The 20258-nt window shown below is 33.4% G+C and overlaps 1 protein-coding gene across 1 annotated transcript in view; it reads right to left on the reverse strand.

Moving 5' to 3' along the window:
- The window catches only part of CCDC178 (coiled-coil domain containing 178), a 524781-nt gene that overhangs the window by 188574 nt on the left and 315949 nt on the right, over window positions 1–20258 (reverse strand). The gene's annotated exons all lie outside the window — the stretch shown is intronic.

Genomic DNA, 20258 nt, shown 5'->3' on the forward strand with positions numbered 1-20258 from the left:
AATGTCCTCCTCCATGACTAAATAAATATACATCAAATCTAATATAAAATCTTTAGAAAATAACTTTGCATCACTATTCATTGGCAAGTTCGGGGCTATCTATAATTTGAAATTAAATGCCTAAATTGAGTTTAGTTCCTGTTTTTTTTTTTTTTTTTTTTTTTTTTTTTTTTTACATTACAGAAAACTTACTCTGACTGCTTAAAAAATATGGTATTTATCAATAGCTTTAAATATTTTCAAACCTGTTAATCCAGTAATTTCTCTTTTGGGAATCTATTCTAAGCAAAATGCTTTATTCATTACAATGTTATTTATAATAGCAAAATAAGTTGTCAAAACATATAAATGCAGATTAATCATGATGATGATAATGATGATTAAATAACTAGATACAGAAATAACCATTGTGAAGCAATTAAAATTGTTTCTTTGTGAAAACTGCCATCACATCAAACCTTTAGTATAAGTTGTTAAAAAATATGTTGCCATGTGATAATGTGTAGAGAGGAAATGTAATTCAGCAGAAAATTGCCTGTACAAATATTTCTGTATTTACACACTTGAAGATTTATTAAGGTCAACAAACATATTTCTCATGAAAGCCTGGTATCCATATTGATCCCTAATGATAAATATTATGTCATAGCTATTCTTCAAAAAGCCAAAATGACCAACTGAGAATCATTTTAAATGCCCTTGTCTTAATTCTGTCACAATAATTTAAAACTTCAGTAACTTCTATCTATAAACTTGCCTAAAATCACATTGAGTTATCTTTTGTTAGGAGGACAAAGTTCTATTAATATTTTCCTTTGGTGGAGATTCTTTTCAAAAGATAGCTATACTAATTTTAGATATCATCATTAATATTAAAATCCAATCCTGAAGCGATTAACTTGTAACATTGATAAATGTTCTACTTTAGAAAGGAATAGGCATCATTTTGAATATTTTGTTCATTTCTTTGTTTGATTAAATCTAAGCACAACTCTGATGTCTGAGACATGCTACTTCTCAGGTGCTTTATTTCCATTTCTAGATGGCTACTATAAACATTTAATTTGAGAGGAGTGATACAAAGTTATGGGATTTGCATTTTACCTATTTAATGGAACTTAATTGGGGAAATATTTTATAATACATACTTTGCTCACTGTTTAATACGCAGTTTTATTTCTAAATGCATACATGTTCAATTTTTGAATGATACCAGTTCTTCCACTTTATGTATCGCAATTAGAATATATGCTAAAAAATCAAATTGTGTAGTTATGCCAATAAATCTTCAAAATGTTACATCAGTCACAATATTTTACATTATCATTTTCCAGTAATGAATATGTGAAGGATATACCAATTCACTACTTATTCCTGAAAGTCAGTGACCTTCAGATGTATAATGAAGTTTAAGTTTTATTCATTTTAAATAATAGTATTCATTCAACACTGAAAATGTTTTTTAAGTTTAACTGAGAGTCCACCTCACAACTTTGACTTGTTTAATTTTAACCAATATATTGTTAAATGTAAATGACACAAAGGGGGAATGATAATTATTGGTGGAAATATGTCCAAGGGAAATAGCCCATAAAAGGATAACTGGAATGCAGAATTCTTATTTTTTTCACTTCTTTTATTTTCCATACCTATACATTCCAAAAGATCTAAATACATTTAACATTTTCTCAAAGATAGACTTATTATTTATTCAATTCCAATTATTAATATTTATTAAGATGGTAAAACATTGGGAAGATAGCTTGGTGAAGAGAGGAGACATTATGAATGTTTGTTAATAGTTTCCACATTGTCTAGAATTTATTAAGGAAAATATCTTGCTTGGTGATGGTTTGTTCTTTATTATCACAAATTTTTCGTTAAACCTTGATACTTTGGGGATATTACTGCTTCTTTTCCCAGTATTTTATTAGAAAATAAAGATTATGCTTATAAGGACTGAACAAAATCTAGATTGTAAGTTCCATGAGGGATGAGACCATCATTTTGTTTGCCCTAAGAGATGTTGCACTGCAAAGATCTAACATAAGTAGGTGCACAGGTTTTTAGTAAACGAATGAATGCATGTACATACATAATATTAGTTAGCAAATACATACATTGTGCCCTTTGGAAACACACATTTTGTTTTTCAACTTCTATGAAGTAACTGATTGGCAATATAACCACCATTATAAAATGGCACATCCGTTGTACTATTTGATACTGTACTACTTGAGAGGTGAAGATCTTAAGTATATAAAGATAAATCATACAATATGTTTTTGTATTAAAAGCTATTCTAAAGATAATCATATTGTCCAGGTTTAACAAGAATTCTTTATTTTAGGTGAATCATTGACTTTCAGAAGGTATGTGACCCTCATGAGACTATACACAGCATTCTTGGGTTATTTAGTTAGCCCATGATCCCCAAAGTGTGGAAGAACCATTGCTAAGGAAAGGCTTGGCTTCCTCCTCTGTCAGCAAAAATGCTGAAAAATGGAGACAGGTTGAGTATTCAAAATACACCAATAGTAGTTCTACTCGTTTTCCCCCCCACTTGACTTTTCTTGTTCTTTAAGCCATGGATTCCACTTGGACTTTTCCTCAATTTTCTCCACTTTCAGTTTATTTTTCCTTCTTCCCATCTCTCACTGGGTAAGTGGGGACTAGGGACTTCCAATCAGAGAATTGGTTCTTTTTGGGAAAAATTATAAAGCCTGTATCATATTTCTGTTTCACTTTGTGATATATAGCAAAGAAATTAGAAATAAGGCTGAACTTGCCTGTTAAGATATAAATTCTACATATAATAAATAACAACTGAGACTTACACAGTCACCTTTAGAAGAAAGAAAATTACTCAGGATAGCAAATCTTTATTGTAACTGAATGTAAGATATTAACAACCCTCCTCTCCCTAAAAAGAATATGTCACTTTAAAAGAAGTTGATAAGCAATGGAAGCAAAAATGAAATAAAGTCAGGGACACTAACATAGCCGGTGCCTATCAACAGAAAACCTTCCTCCAGACCCAAAGCCTCAACCGCTTCAGTTCTGGAAACCATTCCACTCCCACTCTAGTATTAGTTACGCTGTGTTACATTAGCTTGATTGCAAAATTGAGAATTAGAAAAAGAATAAAAGCTATTATTAGGAAGTGCTTACATAACCAGGAGTTGTGCTAGGAATGCAGCATTTACTGAATTTATCCTTGCAACAATAGTCTGAGACTTTATATTATTATCCTCATGTTACAGATAAGAAAGACAAGGCAGAGAGATATCAGTTGAGGCAAACTGTATTTTCCAAAAATGGCCACAGCAATATTTTCAGTCTCACATGTTTTTTTCCAGAACCTTATCACTCCCTATCCAAAGGTACAGTCTATTTCTCCTTCGTTTGAACCTGGTAGACTTGCAGCTTTTCCAGCTAATCAAGGATGGTAGAAATGATGCTAAGTGACTTCCCAGGTTGGTTTATATAATAGAAAGCATACAGCTTCTGCCTGGCTATCTTTTTGAGAGCATTCACCCTCGGAACGGGCCACCACATTGTAAGGAATCCAGGCCAGAGGCCATGTGTAGGTGTTCCAGTGAACAGTCCTAGCTCAAGTCTCAGCCAACAGCACCAGTTGTGAGTGAGTCAGCTGAAGACAAATCTAAGCCCTAGCCTCCAAGTCATCCAACTGATGTGCAGAAAGGGTGAAACAGAGATATGCTATCCCCACTCGACCTTGTCCAAATGTCTGGCACATAGAATCATGAGCACAGTCATTTTACACCATGAAGTTTTGGGGTATTTGTTATACAACCAAAGCAACTGAAACACCAGATATCTTGTGCAAGGTTGCATAACTATTAGGCAGAGGAGCTGGGCTTTGCATCATCAAGTCAGACTGGCTCCAGATCCCGTACCCTTAACCGTCCAATATATTCCCTTCATAAACACGAGCCAGCACTTTTAAATGCTATATGCGATTCAATCTTCATAAAACGTAATGACATTAAATAATCAAATCAAATAACTGAATTCCGTAGTTCTAAGTCCATTTCTGCCAAGTAACTGTCTTATTATAATCTGGCTAATACAGCATTTTGACATAGATGAAACAGATCACTTATGAAAATCAGAATTTGGTCCCAGGCTACTGTTAATTATACATCAATATGGGCATATTGGTTATATATTGTCAGTTTCTTGTGCTTTTTGATCTACATGATTCCATATCCCATTATATGACTATGTCTGATGCATTCCCTGGCAAGACCAAATGCATGGACCTTCAAAGTTGAGACCTAAAGAACTGTGGACTGTGGTTGAATGCACTAGAATAATGCTATCCATGGAGATCTTTGGAGCTTCCGCCAGAGACACTTACCCTGGACAAAGTTTAAATCTATGTGAACTGTTATTTTTAAAATCAAAGGTGGACTAATGCCAAAGGAGATTACAAGACAAAAACTTGATTCAAACATTCTAGAAAGGTGGTGATGATTAAAATATTTGCACTATACATGTAAGTGCAAAAAGTGAAAAAGCTGTTTAAAATACCTTCTTGTTAGTACAATCATCAAGGTGTCTATGACTAAATGTATAGTAATGTGTCATATATACCCTTAATTACTCTTAATATAGGCATTAGGATCCAGTTTACCAGGCAGAGGGGCTAGGTCTTTCTTTAAATTATGTATTGTAAGAGAGGTGTCATCTTCTGACCCAGTTCTAACTCTCCTGTACTGATGTAATTATCTGTTGCCATCTCAGCTAATCTTTTCCGATGATCTGTCTGTCATCCCCCAATTCTTGGTTTTTAAGAATTTACTGCAGACAGCTCCTTGCTTTCTTTCATCTCACCAGAGCTCTGACAGCTCTTGCTACCACATCCATATTCTTGCACAGACTGCACCACATTCACCTCAGTCCCCTGGATGGAAAGAATAGACTTCCCACCAGAATCACCAGAAAACAAAAAATGTATTGTTAGTATTTATTGATTGATTTTACTCCAGAGCATCCTCACGTCTAGCCTTTTTTTAATTTTTTTTTTTTGGTTTATTTAATCATTTGTTTAGCAAACCCTTGGTAAGTTTACTTTATGGATTTAGCCCTATGGCTAGTCCAGGAATTAAAAAGAAGGATAAGGTATAATTCCTGTTCACCACGGATTACAAGCTATAGTTGGAGGAGGCCGAAGTGTGAAAAATTCTATTAGAATTACAGTGGAATTGATTCCATCAAGTGGGGGAACGGCATAAGCAAAAAGCTTCGCAGCACACAAAAAAATCATTGACTTGAATCAGAAGATCAAAGCTGCCTCACCACATAGGTTAGTATATATCTAAGCACATTTGGAGGAGTCAGAGTCAAGAGAAGTATTTTCTTGGCCCCTTAGGAATATTAGATTATTGTTGCCTATGACTTGTGAATTAAACTCTCATAGATCAGGTTAAATGTTCTGCTGTCTTTTGTCATTAGCATATGACTAATAGTGTAAACAATAAAATGTATCCACATATTTAGTATCCTATCAATGCATAGCATTACAAGTAGTCAGTTCCAAGCACCACTGTTTCAATAGTATATGATCCTGTGCACATGCCCATGCATTACACCATTGATCCCATCCCAGTGAATCCCTACAGTCCTCTTATATGCCCCTGGCACATTTCTGCCCTTCTCAAGCACTGGAATGATAGCTTTGCATGCCGTGAGGCTTTGATGTCCTTAAAGTAGGCATTGGTGCTGAGACTGATTCATAGAATGTACAGGGGATATATTTTAGAATAAACAAGACAAGGGGGCTCCAAGTCTCTTTGTGAGTAACTTCAAAAGCATCCCCCACTTTGATTCATGGGCATTAGTGTGATTAACACAAATGTTTAAAACACAGGCTGATCCTCTAACAACGTAGAAGACAGGGAGAAAATATCTTCTTTATTAAGGGCATCACCTACAGTGTGCATAGAGGTATTATTGCATTGCTTCTCCCTTAAAATCTATACACCAATTACTACAGAAAGCAAGAGTTCTCCCTAGTGTTTCCAAGAAGCAAGTCTGTAAGAATGATATGTGTCGATACCCTGAAGCCTCAGAGGAGCAAATAACTGTTTTAACTCTCCCAGGACCCACTTCCTTGTCTGTGCTGCCATGGAAACCATTCTCTTGTCCAAGGCTAGTTCTCTGATAATTAGTTTTAAAAGAACATTCTTGATTTGTAAATGAACAAATCAGTCCTCTGCATCAAGGTTATTACATACCTTAAACTCCATGTATTATCATGTTTAACAAAATGCTCTCTATTCAATCATTGATTCAAAAGCATGTATTGAGCAAGTGGTAGACAGAAAGCAGTATGGGAGGTACTGGCGGAGGCACCTTTATGACACTGTTGGATGAAAGCCTGTGACATGCAGCTGACCAATCAAACCTGTCTCTGCCCAAGTCCAGGGGAATACTTTCCGTTAGCTGCCCTACCCCAGCTCCCAACTATATGAGGACACAAAGGACTCCTCGTCTTACTTTCCTGACTGGCTTACAAATTTAGCTACTGCGTTGATTTGTGCATAAAGTTTACTAATGGACATTATATTGCCTTTCAGAACTCAGAAGAAATTAATTGAGAATTTTTGAACATCTTTTGTTAACCCTACTTGTTCCCTATTATTATTTTTGTCTCCATTCATTGTATATATTTGACCAAGAATTATTGATAATAACATGAAAAAAACCCCACAATTTCATGGCAGAAGGAGCTTGCAATCAGATAAGGGAATAGAGGCATTCACAAAGCTACCTACATCAGGATGCATTATGCATGAAGAAGGATAAAAGGCATATCCACATAACGATAGTAGTTCCATGAGAGATCAGTTCCAGCAAAAGTGATGAGCAAAGTTTCAAGGAAGCATCAGTTTGTCAACTGATTTCTGGAGATATTTCATATAAGAGCTCTGTATGTGGTCTTAGCAGGGAAAACCTGACCCAGAAATACAGATGCTTATTAATTATTAAAAAACACCTGATCAATGTGGGCGTATGTTAAAGAAAGAACCATTTCTCTCCATGCTGACTATAGTATTCCTCCTATAACTACTGAATAAGTTTAAGAAAACCTTACACAAATGCCACTTATGTTGCGCATTAAATTTCCATTTGGTCAAGTTTTCTTGAAAATAATTTATTTCCCTCCAAATAATTTGATATAACTGATTATAGAAATAAATTATGTAATAAGAAAAGAAGCAAAAATCAGTTTCACCTAATCTATATCCCCAACGTTTTCTAAGTTAAAGGACATGATTTAAATGGTTACAATATTTAAAGTATATAACATCTTAGAATAATCCCTGGTACAATTTTCATCCTCAGTAAATGACAGTCACAGTGATAATTCCTCTAAATTTATTAATTGTGTATTACATAAACTTAAATTTTTTAATCCTGAATATATTTTTGAGTTTAATAATTTTTTTCTGATATCAAGAGTGTTAAACAGAAACGTATTTGATGTTATGCCCTTGTTAACTATTCCTATGCATTATCATCATTTTTTATATTTTAATTTGTTTTAATAAGATATATTAAAATATCTTACATATATTTAAGATATATTAAATATATTTAAATTAATATCTTAAATATATTTAAATACTTAAATACTATTTTAGAATATATATTCTAAAATATATGTTTTAAAAGTCTGCTCCTCTTTTTCACAGTATCATGTGAAAGACTCAACAACCATTTCCTCTTCATGTGTACCTCCTGATTTGAACAGTTTAAGATTTAGAAAGGTTTCCTATTTACTCACATTTTAATGATATACATTTCTACTTCACTGGCGGAAAAGGCTGATCAGTCACAGAAAGGTCAGTTAACACTAAATAGACCCTTTCTTTATGTAATTACAAAGAATAATATCTTTGTGCTGATGGCACAGCACATCGAGTGGGTGATGCAGAGAATTAATGTGCTGCCTTCTTGGCCCATGGAATACAGATTCCAATACAATAACCACGACTTATTCTAATTATGCAACTTTAAAAGGTCATCAGCAAAAACAGTTAAGGAATTATGAACTAACTTTGTCATAAAGTAATAATGTACGGTACAAATGCAGAAACAGTAAGAACAGTACCTAGATACTTCATTACAAATGAGAGAAAAACTGATCTAAGGGGTTCCAGAACACATATTATGGCATAAATTCAGTAAAAGCTTTGAATGATTAAAAAATGTATATTTTGCAAGTGGCATTGATGTAGTCAGATAACCTGATGCCACTTTACGTTTGTAGAAAATGGTTAATTTTGAAAGCACTTTTTAAATTTAATGTCAATTTTATTGTCATATCTATGTTAAATCAGAATTTAAATATTTCTTTTAGAAATCTATTTGTTGTGAAGTAATACATGGTGATTATATTAGATACAAAAAACAGAGAGGTACATGGAGTAGAAAATTAAAACCTTTCTTCACAGTGACTGTTATTTCTACACTCCAGAGATAGCATTAACAATTTGGTGCAAGTCCTTCAGAAATGAAATTTTTAAAAAATTTTTCTACATCGACACTGAGGAAATAGAGGCCAAGGAAGCCAATTTCTTGCCCAGGGTCACACATGGACAGAACATCAAGGCTAGGGTCCAGCCTAATTTCAGTCTGACACCCTTTCTGGGTTTACATCCCTTCATAATCTTGGGTATGAATTGCAGAACCCTTAAGATTCCAGTATGTAAATGCTCTAATTTCTGAACACCCTATAGAATTACATCAGCCTTTCAAAATAAATTACTCATGCAGGAGAGTGCTTTCAAGTAAAAAAAAAAAAAAAAAAAAAAGGCCTCAGAGTCTTTTCCTTGGAGATTCAGGGTCAGAAAACATTAGGACTATTGCCACAGATGTGCCAAATATGAGAAGTACGGTAAATAATTTGCAGTCTAATACAATATCCTTATGGGTTGAATTACTGGTAATGTCTTCATTCTTTTGCTGCTCTATTGGGAAAGAAGAGATTATGAGTGTCTCTACTCAAGTGGTACTATTGTTCACATTAGGGCACTGTCCAAACCTTGCAACGTATACCAAGCAGAAATAGGATACAAAATACCTAAGGCAATTTTCTACACATACTCATTTTGGGATGTGTCTATCTCCCAAAATAATTTAATATTGGTATAGGGGGAAAATGATATTCTAGATCAGGGATCAGTCAACTATGGCTCTCCAGGCAAATCCAGCCCCTGCATGCTTTTGTAGATAAATTTTATTGGAACACCTCATACTCATTGGTTTACATATTGTCTTCAGCCTCTTTTGCTGTACAGTAGCAGAGTTAAGTAATTGCAATAGAAACTGAGTGGACCACAAAGCCTGAAATATTTACTGTCTGTTCCTTTACAGACAAAAATTTGCTGATCCCTACTACAGGGTCTTAATTAATATATTAGTATAGTGCTGTATTAGTCCATGTTCACACTGCTGATAAAGACATACCTGAGACTGGGAAGAAAAGGAGGTTTAATTGGACTTACAGTTCCACATTGCTGGGGAGGTCTGAGAATCATGGTGGGAAGTGAAAGGCACTTTTTACATGGTGACAGCAAGAGAAAATGAGGAAGATGCAAAAGTGGAAACCCCTGATAAAACCATCAGATCTAGTGAAACTTATTCATGAGAACAGTATGGGGGAAAGTGCCCTCATGATTAAATTATCTCCCACCAGGTCCCTCCCACAACATGTGGGAATTATGGGAGTACAATTCAATATGAGATTTGGGTGGGGACATAGAACCAAACCATATCACATGCTTAACAAAGTTCCAATTTAGACCTCTCATTCAAGATCTATTTGGGCTCTATTTAGGCCTAAGCATAAAAAAAGATGGCTAGAAAGCATTTTTATTGTTCCAGCAGAGGACCACAGTAAGGTGACATAGCCGATCAACAGTAACTTCAAAACTATCTCCAAGTCCTTAAAAAAAAAAAAAGGCAATCTTTGTGAGCTTTGTAAGTACTCTCAAAATGGACTCAATAACTTTACAAAGAGTAGTCAGAGCTGTTAAAATACCATAAATCATACCCAAATGTGTCTACCCCATGCCTTATTTCATTAAAAGTGGTTCATGGAGGTCTTGGATTAAGAGAAGCTAAAGGTCTGCTCAGTTCTTGACTCACGAAAGTTCTGTTTTGGGGGCTCAGAATTAATTTCATAATGCTGAACTAAGCTAAAGTTTAATTTCATGGGCAGCACAGGTGTCCATTCATTTACGGAATGGCTAAGTAAACTGTGGAAGTCACCTACCATGAAAGACTCTACAGTGAAGAAGAAACGGACTAGACAAACATTATAGTCACACCGAATGATCTTTAAAATATGGGGCTGAGCAGGGAAGACAGAAACAGAATAATAAATTTTGCATAAATCAGCTCACAAAGGAAAGTACGAATGGGCAATTTGATAGAAAAAGTATTTGCAAATCAAAGGGGGAGGAAATAAATGAAGAGTTAATATTTTGAGGATATGTAAGTCTATATGGTCAGCAATGGCACTGCTCTCTCTTAAAACGATTAAGTAAACGGATATCTAGATCTTCCAGGTTTTTACAATGGCTTAATAGGAAACCTCTAAATAAGGTAAACCAAACATCAAACATGTCTGGAAATCCAGTCCTGTAACCACAGATCTCTCAGGATTCATAACCATGAGAGTTCTTCTATCAACTAGCCTCAATCAGAAAAATAAAGGCATAAAACCTGTCATCATTACTAGTTACTGAATTCATGGTTGTTTCTCTCTATGCCATCTTTTTCTCTCACCTTTGTTTTTCTTCAGCCTCTATTTATTTTTGTATCTTCTCTTTTCTTCCTTTTGTTTCCCCTCATTATCTTTGTCAAGCTTAAAACATTCAAAACATTCAATTATTTAACGTCCTCTTGTCACTCCTGAAGACACCATCTTTTCATCCCGTCATTTCCTCAGCCCTCTTTCTTCCCACATTAAAGTGTGGAAATAGAAATATGTCAAACTAAAAATCTTTGGGGAAATATTGAATGACCCACTTTTATGTTTTTCTCACAAAATGAAACACTTCAGGTAGTACGATGGAAGGAAGGTTAAACATAGATGGTGTAATTCATTACATGGCTGCCTTCTTTTTGATGTTGGCCATATATTAATCTGGGTAATTATTACAAAAAATGTATGAAATTAAAAACTTTTGGTTTAACTGGAAAGGTTAGTAAGAGGTATTTTATGGTTCTATATAAATATGACATTTTAGCCTGGCAGGGAATTTTAAGTGTGCCATTGTAGTAAGTTTCCATTAGTAAGTTAAATATGCGACAAATATAATTATATTCTTTTATATGCATAAATACACAAATAATTCTTTTTATATTTGTAACTTATTGACAGATACGAAGAGAGGTAGAGGCTGATAAGGAGCAAAACAAGCTGAATCTCATTAGGAGGAATGCAGGATTCAAAAGCAATAGAACTGCAATTTGTAATGAGGCGTTTGTTATTGAAAGGTAATTCTTCATTAATTGATACTAAACATTGTGCATACATATTGGTATGTGAAGAAACGTGTACAGATTAGCATTCTTGGAAAACTACCACTAAGACAGGCACAGTTAATACTTTTTAACATGGCACTATGTATAGCTCTGTCACTGCAATCACCATGTTTTATTATAGTTACTATCTTCATATTAATTTCCCCACTTCTGTGAATTTTTTGTGCCATATAAACTTTTTACTCTTATGCTTGGTACATAATAGTTTCTCAGTAAACATTATTGAACAATTTAATAAATGTGTGAAACTGCATTAATACCAATACTTTCATGGGCACAGAGGTACATTTATGAAGAAAATAGATGAACCAATTACTAATAATTTTTATTTTCTAAAAGTATCCACTTGAGTCATGTGTTCTTAAATGAGTGGACTTTTCAAAGAATTATACCTGAATGGTATTTTGTTTGTGTGTGTTTTTTTATTCAGTGGACAAACATTTCACAATTCATTTTGACAACATAAAAACATAGAAATTTATCTATTACATTTTCACTGAGAAAAATAATAAGGTTTCCAGTTCCTTAAATCCTAGTTTGCAAAAGCATTTTACTGTATAATCTCTCTGTGTTGCATTCCAGTTTACTTGTAGGTTTTCCTTGGAAGGCTAACAGAAATCTAAACTACGTGCTTTGCTGCCTCCATACACTTTGCTAAGCTGTGTTCTCACAACTCAGGAGATTAAAATTTCAAAAAAAAAAAAAAAAAAAAAAAGTCAGACAGTTTCACATGAAATGACTGTAGATGATTTTTAAAAATTACCGAGGATCTTCACAGTTGCCAGTGGATATGAATACTTTAAGAAAAGCGAAAATAGTAAATAAGAATACAAAAGCAGCATTTGTATGACCTTATCCCAAATATTTCTGAACAAAAAAATGATAAATTATTGTATATTTCAATTACTTAAATATGGAGAAGTGACACATGTCTAAATTGAAACAATGCTTATATAATATGCTGCTGTCTCTTTGGGTGGGAGAAGCGATGCTCCTCAGTGTCACAGGATTCCTCCTTTCTTTGTCCTAGGTCAGAACAGTGCCCTTTCCTACCCTTATAACCCTGCCCACGTCAAACCTATTTTCCTTCCTTCATACAAGTTTCTTCCTTTCAATTTTCCCAAGAAACTAAAGAAAGGAAGGAAGGAAGAAAGAAAGAAAGAGCAAGACTCCTGGAATTACACGCTGCATCCATTCCAGAAATATTCAGTATCATCAGGTTTTACCTTGCTTTGATCTCAGACTAATGACTGACCCGAGGATAGCCCTTATATGGAAACCTGTTCACATGCAATCAGGCACTGAAATTTTGAACATTCCCAAATTGACAGACTCCTGAACTTTATTTTGAATAGTAACACTTATGGACACTATCTGAAGTTCAGGCAGGCCATTGAGTCTTCCAGGCATCCGGGATCAAGCTAACCCTTCAGAAGTTGTGTCTTTGATAGTTCTCAAAGAAAGATAATCCCTGGAATTTGGGAATATGCTGCTCTACATGGCAAAGGGACTTTGCACCTAACTAAGGTTACCAATTTGGAGGTGAAGACATTATTTTGGATTATCTGAGTGGGACTAACTAATCACGAGTTCTTAAAAGTGAGAATCTCTTCTAGCTGAAGTTCAGAGAGATGTGGATCAAGAAGCAGGAGAAGTTTAAAATATGTATGGGAATTGAGATCTGTCATCAAACCTATAACTGTCTTTGAAGATTAAAGAAGGAGGCTACAAGCCAAGGAAGGCAGGCAGCCTGTAGAAGCTGGAAATAGCCCTCAACTCACAGCAAGAAAGCAGAGACCTAGTTCCAACAATTGCAAGAAATTGAATTCTGTGAACAATCTGAACAATTCAAGTGAGCAAGGAAACAGATGCTTCCCTGAGCCCTCAGAAGGGGAATACAGCCCTGGCAACAACCTGACTTAACCCATCAAGATCCAAGTCAGACTTTTGACCTACAGAGCTATAAGATAACTTTGTGTTTTTTTAAGCTTATAAATTCGTGCTGGTGTGTTATGGCAGCAATATAAAACTCATGTGGCAACCCAGGTAACTGTGCTAGGTACTAGACATATAAAATTAATAAGATATTGTAGAGAAATAAGCTTTTTAACAGTGGAAAATCAGGAAACAAGTTATTAGTAAATGAATTATAAATAAATGTATTCAATCATTTATTAATTTATTTTGCATTTAATGTCTGTTTTCTAACAGTATGTGAAGTGACTTTAGACAGTTTGGACCATAATCTGGAAAGACACAATCCTGAATGCCATAATCCAAAACGTTGAAATCCAAAAGATAAAAATTTCCTAAAGATAAAAATCCCAAAAGTCTAAAATCCCTAACTTCTAAAATTCTGAAAATCACAATAATAAGACGGTTGCGTCCTGTTAGGCCAGCTCTTATGGATTATCTTCGTGCAATTTCCCATAATCTGTCCCTGTAATACAGTTTCACATGCCTAATTTTCTTTCCAGTTTTTCTTTTTCTTTTCTTATTTTTCAACACCATTATAAACGGTCAGCATTATTTCTTATAATTCGCTAGGCTATGTATTTTATGTTTGTATCATTTCCAATACTGGAGGTATAAATTGGGTAGAGGCTTTTAGAGAGTCCTAATTTGCCTTATGCATATTTTGCAAATTTGACTCCATGAAAGTACACTATCATAAGGTTTTCTTTGTGTGTTAGCATTGTGCATGTATGGAAAAATGTTAAAGTTTCTCTATAAGAGAAGAAACTTTTTTTTTGTACATCTGCATTTGTGAAAGATAAAATTCCTTAAGATCTTGGCTCTTTGGGCAACTGCATATGCAGTGGTGACCCTTTGAGGTTTTTGATCCATTTTGTCAAAAGAATTAGGTTGTTTGTCATGGTATTTCAGACTACCACAACTACAAAGCTGGGTGCACACATTTACCAACCATAGTGATATGTGTTTATACATTTCCCTTTTTGACCTATTTCTTTATGAACATGGTTCATCCACTCATTAAATGCACAGAACTGTCATTAGTATACCTAAGTGCTTATGCTTGCAAAAATATATATGTTATTATTGCTTATTTTATTGTGTAAAGTGGCATATGAAGTTTTGTCAAGTTTTTATATGTTTTTCCAATCTATTAAAATTTAAATAAGTATCTTAATTTAAAAATTTGTTTTTTCCAGAATTATATTTTCAGGATTTTGATCTTACAGGATTTCAACATTTGAAGTTACGGCATTCCAGATTGTATCTTTGGGAATTATGATCGGCTTCTCTTGTAGCATGTCAATAACTGCTGAAAAATCAGTTCTGATATGGTATAGAGTAGACTATGCCAAGATTTCCCAACTAGATTTGTTTGTTTCAACTATAACAGACAGACTAAACCATTATCCCTCCCTTAAAACAAATTCATTTATTCACTTGATGATTTATTGATTATATTTTAAAGGTCTATTATTATTAAATAAGAATATTTTGACACTCTCATGTTTCTCCATCACGATTAAATATAGCTTAAATGTATTATGAACTTCCTATTCTGTTAGGTACAAAAGTCTCTCTAGCCAATAACTTTTATATGATTAACTAATTAGCTAACTATGCAAAATTTTTTTAAGTGTATATTTTGATAATTTCTGTTTGACTTAGTAGCAATTCAAGCTATAATTTAAAAATAAAACTTTGGTTAGAAATATTATCTGTGCTAGGGAAATTATTTAAAAAATCAGCAAATAAGCAAGACATCCCCTCCAGTTATCAAGGTCTTGCTTCTTCCTTCTTGTTGCTCCAGGTCTATTTCTGCATGTTTATTTTTGAGCTGTCAGTTGGTGTGTAATGGCACAGTCATATGGTTGCTCTTCATTAAAGAATAACTAGGTCCAGCATGCCCCCTTTCCACATTCAATGCAGTGACCACAAGTAAGATTCAAGTATGATAATGAACACACTACCTACATTACAGCTTTTTGTGGGCTAAGAAATTGTTGGGTAAATAATATTGTATTCTTTCAAGAATACTAACCCACTCTTACAAATATACATATATACAGACTGCTGAGTTTCTCAGATAATCACAACTTTATATAGATAATACAAGGAGAATAAACTTGTCAAATTGCTTAAGCATTGAAACTATAAAATGTTTAAAGAAATGTTATTGTACTCTTTCAAATCCAGAATATATCTTCAGAACTTACTTTTCTTTTACTAAAAGAGAGATGCAAAATATTTGCATTTGGTATACGTCTTTTATAAAAAGGTTGTTGTTGATGGGTTTTCTACTCATCAAGGTCTGTATTAATCCCTTGATCTTTTTTTAACTTTATTCTTAAGATACAGGATATATCGTTATAGGGATTAATACATTTTTATAAGTGAATACACCAACATAACTAGCATCTACATGAAAATATAGAAAAAATATAATCACCCTAGAAACCTCACTCATCTCCATTCCCAGTCAATAATTAACCATTCTCCCAAACACACAAGTTTTGGTTGCTTCTTATAATCATATAATTACAATATTGTACCATAGTATATATTCTTTTGAGTCTGGTATCTTTTGCTCAATCTTAATTTTGTCAGATTAATTCATACTTTTTATGTGGCAACAGTTCATTCATTATCATTACTATATACTATTCCATTTTATGAATAAACAACAATTTATGCACTCTGCTGTCCATAAATTCATTTGGGAGCTATTATGAATAAAGCTGACAGTAATACTTGGTATAAAATATTAACATATTTTGCTGCACATCTCAATTTTTAAAAGAGTACAGTTTATAAACGATGTATTTCTTTCATGGTTGGTACTTGTGACTCATTTAAAACATCTCTGGCAATTACAAAATAAATCAGATGTTCTCACAGGTTTTTCCCTAAAAGCTTTATATAACATTAACATTTATATCTTTAAACAGGTAGAACTGGTTTTTAAATACATTGTGAAATAGAAAGTAAGGTTTCTTTTTTAAAAAAAGTATTTAGATATCCAATTGATCATGTACTATTTATTGATTCAGCACCATATACTATCTAGTACGTCTTTGTACACTGTATTTTGGTGGTATCTTCTTATAATTCAAGAGACTATGTTTACATTCTGGGTGTGTTTCTAAAATCTCTATTCTGTCTGTTGTTCTCTTATCTGTCTTTGTACCAATATCACAATTTCTTATAATGTGGCCTCACAGTAAGTCTAGGCATCTGGCAGTAATTTCTCAACTTTGTCCATCTTCAAGTCTGTCTTCAAGACTCTTGGCCCTTCACATTTCCTTAGGCATTTTAGAATGAATGCATCAATTTCCAAACATTCTGCTTGAATTTTTAAGTAAGATTGCATCATACATATAAACCAACTTGGGGAAAGAATTCGCATCTTTAAAATACTGTATTTCCAATTTATAAATTTGGCAGATCATTTCATTTATTTAGAATTTATTGGATTTTTCTCAGAAAGATTTGTAGTTTTCTGCAGAGAAGACTTGTACATCTTTTGTTAAATATATACCTTGTTAAATATATACTTAGATGTTTAGTTATTCTATTATGAATAGTATCTATTTTAATGTTTTATTTTCTAAATACTTGTGGCTAGTATATGAGGATACAATTGATTTCTGTTCATTTTATATCCATTGATTCACAAAAATTCACTTATTAGTTCTTACTGTTTATCTGTAAAGTCCCTTGGATTATCTATGTACAAATAATGTTCTCATATAATGACAGCTTTTAAAGCCATCTTTTATCATGTTAAACAATTTATTTTTTGCTTCTAGTTTGCTGAAAATATCATAAAGGGGTTTTGAATATTGCTAAGGCTTTTTAGTATCAATTGAGATTATTATTTGATCCTTTTCTTCCTTTTTTGCTAATGTGATACATTATATTTACTGAATATTTTAAAGGCTGTAAATTGCTTACTTTGATTTTGTGTAAGTCAAACATTCCCCTACCCAACATTGCAAGTTATTATTTACCTTTTCACCTGTTATTTTTCTCCATGGATAATAGAAAAATAACCATTCATTTAAACATAATTAATATGAGGACAGAACTAAGATGCAATGGGAATAACAGGGTTCAAAATCATTAGAGTACTAGCTGTGTTTTACTGTTATCCTCCATTCATGAGAACAATAAAATCTGCTCTGTCTGCCTAACATGGTGATTATAAAGATAAAATAACTGAGTACCAGTGAAAATCCATGATAAGCTAGCAGTATTATTAAGATAAAGTTTAAATTGTTATTTCTTAATCTATTATGTATTAAAGTTCTATTTAATAAGACATGTAACTTGAATCTTCTTCCCTAGTATTTTTATTTTCCTTGAACATTAAAGCAAAGTTTGTCTATTAATTTTTTCCCAAAGCTATCCAAATTGCCAAAACTAACAAATGAGAAAGTTTCAAATCAATGAGACTTTAATAAACGGTTGTAATGAATATATAAATGTGTTTATTCTGCTTTCATAAACTCATGACTGATAACATAAATCAAAATTTAAGGTAAGTAATGAATGTAGTCTTTCTTATTTTTGATAAGAAAAAAATCATAGTTTTTAATATAGTTTTATTCTAAACAAAGCTCCTTAAGATGAACCCTCTGACCTAAGGAAGCTCATAACAGCACAACCACAGCCTCAGTCTCTTTCCAGTTCTCCTTATAGGGAAAATGGACTGTAACAACATTCTCTGCCCAATTTTGTTAGAGAAAGTAACGTGTTAAATTTCTTCTTTTCATTTTGAACCTTTGTGCTACTTAACAATGAATGATATGAAATTCAAGGTAGAAGCAACAGGATCATGTTCATTTTAAGCCTACTAGTCATATTTAAAAGATTTCTTCTAAAAATTAGTTACAAATTATTTTTTGGTGTTGTCTTTCTCCTTTTTCTAGCTTTATCAATTTTCATTTATTAGACAGCCTGGTGATAGAATTCCAAAGTTAGACTGTGTTTTCCTGAAAGATAAAGTGAAGAGCTCAGCACTAGAATAGTCTGCAACAGCAGAGTCACACTAGTTATCTACTGCAAGTTTCACTTTGTTAGCTTTCATAGCCAGTTAGCTTTAATGTCGGGTTCATCATATGAATTGGGGGAACAAGATCAGCACTTGGGCTCCAAACATCTTCCCTATTATTATCGCTCCATTTGTTTTGGTGATTATTCTATACCCTACAACATGTACTTATGTCCAAGACAAACAGAAGATGATGCGGGAATTCCTGCATTTTCCACAGAGGGAAAACACAAAAATCAAAAGAGATTCATGCTGATTAAAATGCACACCTATAAATAAAAGGACTCTAAACTGTTACCCTAACTTGGCTAATCCTTAGGATTCCTACTCATAAAAACCAAAGATATTTTTGTAAATTTGTTTTTATATAAATAAGGTCATGGTCTTTGATTGAGACTTCTCCTTATAAGAAAATTCTCTAGAAGCCAAACTCTAAGAATTTCTTTGTAATTCCCCAAGGACTATCCAATGACAAAAGAAAACACATGCTCAATTAAGATTAAAAGTCTGCTGAGATAAAAAAACACAATGAATTATAGTTTAGTTTTCTTGAATAGTAAAACTTAAAAATATTTGTTTCATTCTTTTGTGCACATTAAATTATTTAGTGAAAATTGTTAAAAATCAATAATCCTTGATATGTTGAAAAACATTTACCTTTGAAATAAAAACGTGTATTTCTTTTGTGGGACTTTATTTTTGTTGGAAAGAGACTCGATGACTTGTGTTATAACATTCCTAAAATAATTTTAGATAAGCTAGGGTTAAAATTCTAAATAAAAACTTTGAAATTAATCAAATAATTTCTGAGGACACTAGATATCTTCAAATGGTCACAGCTACCTACTAGATGAAATTCATTATCTTGAGATTCAACATCTTGTCAAAGTCTTCATCACTAATTAAAATAGCAATGGAAGAGCATCTGCAATTACTCTGTTTAGGATAAAATTACAAGGGTTATAAATCTCCAAGCTTCAGGGCATAAATTGATCACCAGCTGGGGTGAAAAAGAAATGTCTACCTATTGTGTAGTTTTGCAAAATTAGATACATTATATGTTTCACTTCCTCAGAAACATCTGCCACAGACTACCATTTGAGAGGCTATTGGACTGCATGCGAGGGACACTACTTTGGCTATGTTATAGAAATTACAGGGTTCATATATATAAAACCTAAAATGCAGGGACTTGTTAAAAGAATGCTTCACTTTAGTGGTGGTTTAGATTCTTCCCAGGCTAGTGAGTAAAGGTCATTACAGATGTCAGGTAGAACATGAGAAATTCAAGTTCAAATTTTGGTGTTAGTCCCTTTGTCATGAAATAGCCAGCATTATTATAGATGCTATTTGGTAGTTCACACAGGAAAAAAGAAAAAAAACATTAAGAATGCACATGGACTTTGAACTATCATAGGACATTGACAAAAAAGAGAAATGAGTGTAGCAAATAATGTTCTGAGGCAGCTCCCCTTCCACCCTCATCTTTGCTGCCCAAATGAAGAGGCTGGTTTACTTTCAGGCCAAACAGATGTAAACCTGCATGAGGAAAGGACTGGAGGATCCCTTCTCTTTTACTAGGTTGGGTGACGAGAAAGAAGATGGAGGAAAAGGCCAGATGTCACAAAATGTCTGCAGCACATTC

The sequence above is a fragment of the Rhinopithecus roxellana genome, chromosome 21 (genome assembly GCF_007565055.1).
Source record: "Rhinopithecus roxellana isolate Shanxi Qingling chromosome 21, ASM756505v1, whole genome shotgun sequence".
Taxonomy (NCBI): Eukaryota; Metazoa; Chordata; class Mammalia; order Primates; family Cercopithecidae; genus Rhinopithecus; species Rhinopithecus roxellana.